The following is a 6,574-nucleotide window of genomic DNA, read 5'->3' as shown; positions in this document are numbered from 1 at the left end:
TAAACAATTTATAAAGTCAGATTTGAATTGAGCCGGGTTCTAGTGGTTAGAGGGAGGAACAAGCAAAAAATAAAAATGTATCATATGATTAATGCTACACTATTGAGATTCTGACCAGGATTCATAATTGTCACTACAGCACGATTATTAGTGGGTAAGTTTACAGTTTCAGGTTACATTTCTGGTCACCGAATTGTTTGAACAATTGATTTGTTTTTTCAGAACGTCACCTACGATATCCGAGTTGTGAAAGAGAGAGTCGCAGGAATGAATATCGTGGGCCTGATCATCTTCTGTATCATATTTGGTGTGATCCTTGGAGATCTAGGAGAGGAAGGGAAAGCCCTTCTGAACATGTTCATCTCTCTCAACAAAGCTACTGAGAGATTGGTTGACCTTGTTCTGGCATGAAACCATGGACCATGGACAATTTAACATGCGCTTTGTTTTGGAATAACCTTGCTCTAATAATCTTTTGGTACAATCAAAAATAGCTTTCCAAAAATATCCTTCTAATGTTTATTTTCCAGCTACATGCCATTGAGAATATTATTCCTGATCACTGGAAAGATCGTAGAAACTGGTGACTGGCATGTTAGTGAAAAACTTGGGCTGTTCTTCATTTCCTTACTCAGTGTTCTTGATATTAGTCTTATAAAGTCATAAAGTGATTTTTTTTTTCACACTATGCAGTATGATTGCAATTTCTAAAAATAACGTAATCAATTTAAGGTTATTCATTCATGCCACAATGGTCCTCCCAGGAATCTATTATTTTTTTTCTAAAAACTAATCTCACCCAGGTGTATACCCTTGTCAATGCCACCTCAGCACCATGCAATATAACTAGAATTTACGTTTATTGTGTGAGCTAACAAACCAAACAATCTCTCTTGAAGCTCTGCAACGCTGCCGTTGACTTTCCGGTGTTGTGAGAGGGTCAACAAGACAGGAGATTCACCTGGTCTGGTCAACATAAAGATATTGAATATCGGCACAAACTTTCATCTATCTTCAGCTTCAATCCAAAAATATTAGCATCAGTATCGGCCTTCAGAAACCCTTCCGAGATCCCTGCTGAGCGACTTGATTGGATTTTACTCATTGTCCATCTGTGGCTGATTTCTAGAGTATCAGCAGCTGCTCCCAGCTTTGCATCATCAGGGATCCCGGCTGCAGGAGCAGTGAGCACCTTACTGGTGCTAGCTTCAGTAGACTTGCCTGTGCGGGATGTGAGCCTTCTGATTACCGTGAAGTGGATTTTGTAAGTTTCACCATCACTCGGCGTGGCGATCGCGCAGAGTCTGTCCAAAAGGGAACTGGACAACATGGACATGGCACGGACATCGACGGAGGACGCAGATGAAGAACGAGATAACGGCTCAGAGAATCTTCCCCAGCAGCTGTAATCTTTAAGCAGTGTCAAAGTACTCGTTTATTCATTACATTAACTGAATTCATATTTCAGTTGTTTTTTTGGCAAGGCATGGTGTTCTATAAATGAAATAAAGAGAGCAAGAAGTGAAAAGTTAAGTTGGCAGACTGATACTTTTAATACAATATATCCAAACACTAGTCTGAAGAAATGGAATTTGTACGGTTGAGAAGTATCCCAAGTAAATGTATAGCCTGCCACCTTGTGGTCATTATTATGACTTACACTTGCTATTCCTGAACCCAACCTAAACTGTTCATGTGTTCACGTCCCCATCGGCATATTCCAGTCCAGTCCTGTGCTCTCTCTTTGCATCTCTTCCAGACTGTGTGTTTGGATTATCAGAAACTATTTTTTATCTTAATGAAGACATTGAATTTTGGGAATTAACCGTTTGCTAGCACTTCCTCTTGCCAGGAGTCTTCTGACCTGTCTGAGGTGGTAGGGACATTAGACCCATTTGTTTTGTGAAGGGGGAAAAATTGTGCTTTTGCCCTTTAAAACATTTTGCACCAAGAAGTATTACGATTGTGTTTACTTAAATACACACACATTTTATGCTGTAACTAAGCCTAATTATAAAATAAATCTGAAAATAAAATATTCCCCCCCAAAAAAAAACTAAGCCTAATTATTTGCCTGAAAGTGCAAATGGCAACTGTTACGTCACTCAGCTTTCCATATTGATGGCGATATAAAAGTAGCTCAAAACTGATATAGCTGGTAATATTGTGGTGGCAAAATGGCCTAGTGGAATCAATGCAGTATATCAAATTAAAAAGTAAAATAAAAATAAATAGTAAATCAAAAGAATACAAAATCAAAAATAGCACCTTGCTGTAAAACCATAATCATTTGATTTCCAGGCAGAGTGTAACAAGGATTTTGTTATAAAAATACAAGAAAAAAAAAATATTCCCACATGTTCTACTTGTAGTAACCACCAGGAGGCAGATGTGAGCGTTTTTCCACTCAGCAGTTTGTGTTTATAGTAAATGCAACATGACATGAACGTGGGAAAACCATCTCCTGTCACCAGAGTTTCTTCCTCCACCGCCATGTTGACATTTTTTGGAGCCGGAGCAGCCAAAGAGAGGCAGAGGGGCGGAGCCAAGGTGGAGGGGGCGGGGTCTGGGTCGTCTGCAGAGCCGCAGCTCCGCCTGCTATTGGCCCGTAATTAGTGACCTGTCAATCACTAGGAAAACAACCCCCTGTTTCATCTGTTAATGTCAGTTATTTTGAAAGTCTCCATAAGGACACATATTTGAAGAAGTGAAATTAGCTGCTGAGACCAAAATCTGTTGTGGAGCAAATGTCTTGACTATACACTGCAAAAAACAACAATCTGTCCAGTGATGTTCTCTTGTCTCCAGGAGTAGGCTAAATTGAATGGAATGGCTAAAGCTAAGAATTCTGCCTGACTAATGTTGGCTAGCTAGCTTGGCTTCATACATTCGTTTGCTGGTTGACAATGATGGTATCTATACAATTTAGGCCAAGGACGTGCACAAGGAAGGCCGGGCTAAAGTTGCTCAAGCAACAGCCCATGTGCCCTCTTTGGCTGAGCTGCCCCCCTGGAGGGAAAAAAAATATAGGCCTATATATTTATGCTGTTGTGGTTGCATAAATACGAGTAGCCCATAATTGTTAAAGTTAGACCAAATCAAATCCCCATATCAACCAAACTTTTTTTTTTGTTACTTTTTGATAGGCATGCCCCCTGTCATGTGAGGGCGAGTCCGGGTGAGTCTTTTGAAGTCGTGGAGATGATTAACTACTATGGTAAAGATATAACCAATGGTATGCCCTGTGAATAAAAATCTCCAATGTGCATCTTGTCACGTTTGCATCACGTCGCGCAATATTGCCTTATATCATGCTATCACATGAACCAATCTTAGCTAGCTAGCTAGCTGGCTAACATATAGGCAGCAGGCTACATGCGAGATAACTCCTCAGGTGCGACCATTACATTAAGTGTGCGTTCTGTAGAGATACGGGGATCTTGCTAGATTAGATATTGTTTACAGTCAATATGAAGCTACGTGTCGTGTGCGAACAGACCAACCTAACGCTACGTTAGCTTCTTTCTAGCTTGTGGCATGAGCTGCTAGCTATGTTCTTGAACGTGCTTCATTCAGGTTGTGATGAATTTTCAACCAACAAGCAGATGTAGCTGATAGAAGTCGCCTTATTTTTCGTTATGAGATGATAACTTGTAATGTTCAAATTGGTTAAAATGTAATGCATGTTTTTTTTTATGTAATGTTAATTTTTGGGTGCTTACAGTAGGCCACAAGTTTGCAGAGCTGGATACAGACTACCAGCAGCAGGTTCAAATAGCAATATGTTCCTGAAGGATACCTTATTGGCTGCTATCACCTACAGTTGTAGTTATTCTTGCAAAATGGAATTTGATTGAAAAGAATGATAGCATTTTGCCTGGCACTGTCTTTATATTATTGTCTCTGGAAATTTCATAGACAGAAATGTTTATTATTGTAATTCAGACATTCAGTGGTATTCATTCATGGAGATATGAGATATGAATACAATCAAATACTTGCTTTTGGATGATACAATGAAGTAGATTTAATTTCCAGTGACTCGAATTTGCAAAATCTACTTTAAAATTTTTACTTTACATGATGTATACAATATCAACTCGTAATCATCTGAGTTCAAAGAGTTTATGTTTGTAGTTTGAATATTGTGGTTTTCACTTTTTTGGTTTCAAAAATGTTTCCTCAAAGTTTGAATGCTTTACATAGCTTCTGCTGTCTATAACAAGTAATTAAATGAAGGACCATTGTGCCATGTTGAAACTGTGTGATCACCATACAGGCACACGTCTTTCACAATCAAATTGATAGATGGCAGTGTTAAGCTCAAGACGCAAAATCATACTGCTGCTTAAACTAGTTACAAGAAACTATATCTGCAATAATGTGTTAACTTGCACTAACTGTGCAGTTTTTTTTATTTCATTAATCTTTAAAATTTAAAACAATTTACAAATTTAAAATTGATTTGTGGTTAGTTATCGACTATATTTTACACCATTCAGGTACATGCTGATGGGTGACACCTAAAAAAGACACCTCAAAAAAAGAGCACCCCCCTGCTCTTTTTTCAGGTTAGAACAACAGCCCCTCAAAATGTCTGTGCACGTCCCTGAATTTAGGGGTAGTTTCATACAAAGATTTTGTCTTCACAAAATGGATCAGGTTTGCGGTTGCTGTCTTAGTCCTGGCTGGTAGGGAAGCTTCATGACGATGGACGGACAACTCACCCCAACTTTATCCAGGTTTGCTAACTCTCTTTTCTCATTTGGGTTGAACCCAAAGAAATGCCAATTAGGCACAGTTACATATACCATATATTATTGCAGCAGAGTATGATTGCAATGCGTTACAGGAGTTATTTTATGATAAAGTGTTGTAATTTACCTTTTTGTTGTACCCACTTTCCCTCAACCTGCCTCGTCTGCTTCTACTTGACTTAGTGATTTCCTACATTTCCCAGAATGCCTTTCGACATTCCCCAGTGAGCTCGCCTGAACTTGTTGCATCCAGTCATTAGGTTTACATGTAATTGGAGATAACAGTAATGGCAGGGATAGTTTTAGATTTCCCCCTGTATGATTGTTGAACGTCGGTGAAGAAAAAAGGCTCTAGTTGGCGGAAACATTTTTCTCCGATTACACTCCATTCTATTTCTTTTTTTTTTTTTTATTGGAATAATACGACAACAAGTATACATGAAGTATGCAAACCACGAATCCACAAAAAATACAACATCATATGGTGAAAAAAGAAGCGAGGGGATAGAGACAGACAAAAAGAGGAAAATCACTTTACATTAAACAAATACTTTATAAAGGTCACAGATGTTCATAGTCTTCACTTTCTTATTGTTTGAGGCAGAAATGGAGACGATGTATTGTTCACTCCTGCGCAGAGAATGAGCAGAGATTTACAGAATTTAAAGTTTACATCATAGACACTAGTATTGCAAATTGATATCTATTCTTCAGCAAATATGTACGGCTCTCATCTTAAAGTCGAGATGAAATGAAAAATGCATTTTTAACCCTTTTAGATCACATCCCCGGTCATACTGTGCGCCTATTTAACAATATATGCCAAAAAAAAAATACAAAAAATCAATTTCTTTGTATTCTTATATCAAAATCCAATCATGTTTTCTTCCTGTAAAACAAAATATGCTGTGTGCTTACGTAAGCATGAACCAACCAATTTCAACCAATAACATCATGACATCCACCCATCAATCATTCTTCAACCTGGTGTGTGTGGAGCCAACAGTCCTCTGTAGCTCCCTTTCTCTCTGTAGCTCCGTATTACACTAAACTGTAAGCCCGCCCACTGTTTAGCGGTCCAATCAAATACGAAGGATTTGATTTAAATCCCTCTTGTGACTGTACACCGCTCAAATATTCCGTTTCCCTGGGAAATACGTCACAGTACAGAAGCTAAAGACGCTCTAACTTCTGTTTCAGTGGGACTTTAAAGCACCTACTCACACACTACCAGTCAGCCGCTTTGCATCCAAATGTGTGCTCTTCCACCCCGCCCTAAGTGTCCCGTTACGCTTCTTCCCCCTCTCCTATGAAACTCCTCCCCCTCCTGCCAACTCAGCAGAAGCCTGCAGCCTTCAGTTTCTGAGCAGAGGCCCCTGCATATTTAGGCAAGGATGCATTGGTGGTTCAGTGGTAGAATTCTCGCCTGCCACGCGGGAGGCCCGGGTTCGATTCCCGGCCAATGCACAACACTGTTTTTGAGACATCAGAGACAAATTATAAAGAAGCACGGGTGACTCTCTCTTGTGAAAGGGCAAAAACAGTGCTGTATTTCTTGAGACCGGGTCTTAGTTATAGTCTTATTTCAGTCTCCAACCTAATTGGTGGAGATTGAGATTGCTTGGAGATCGGTGATGCATGAGTACATCTATTCTGCAGTGATTAAGGATGCACAATTCAAATCTTACATGCATTTCTATGTCCATTAAATATAGAACCATAGAAGTGTACTCACAAGAAAAAGAGAGATGAGACATTTCTACAGTAATACTGAGCATTTGTAGCATTGATGGAGAGTTTATACGCAAAATATCTGG

At 39.2% G+C, this 6,574-nt stretch overlaps 1 non-coding gene across 1 annotated transcript; it reads left to right on the top strand.

Annotated features, from left to right (window-relative positions):
- The first annotated feature begins 6,153 nt into the window (after positions 1 to 6,153).
- On the top strand, positions 6,154 to 6,224 carry trnag-gcc (transfer RNA glycine (anticodon GCC)). Its single transcript has one exon. It is a non-coding gene; the product is annotated as a tRNA-Gly (tRNA).
- Positions 6,225 to 6,574: the final 350 nt, after the last annotated feature.

This window comes from Centroberyx affinis, unplaced genomic scaffold (genome assembly GCF_046629955.1).
Source record: "Centroberyx affinis isolate AG114_WGS23_722 - 3 ecotype Tasmania unplaced genomic scaffold, CSIRO-AGI_Caff_v1 ptg005625l_1, whole genome shotgun sequence".
In the NCBI taxonomy this organism is placed as follows: Eukaryota; Metazoa; Chordata; class Actinopteri; order Beryciformes; family Berycidae; genus Centroberyx; species Centroberyx affinis.
Note: the sequence above shows the minus strand (reverse complement) of the source record. Positions and strands in the feature narration are given on the sequence as shown.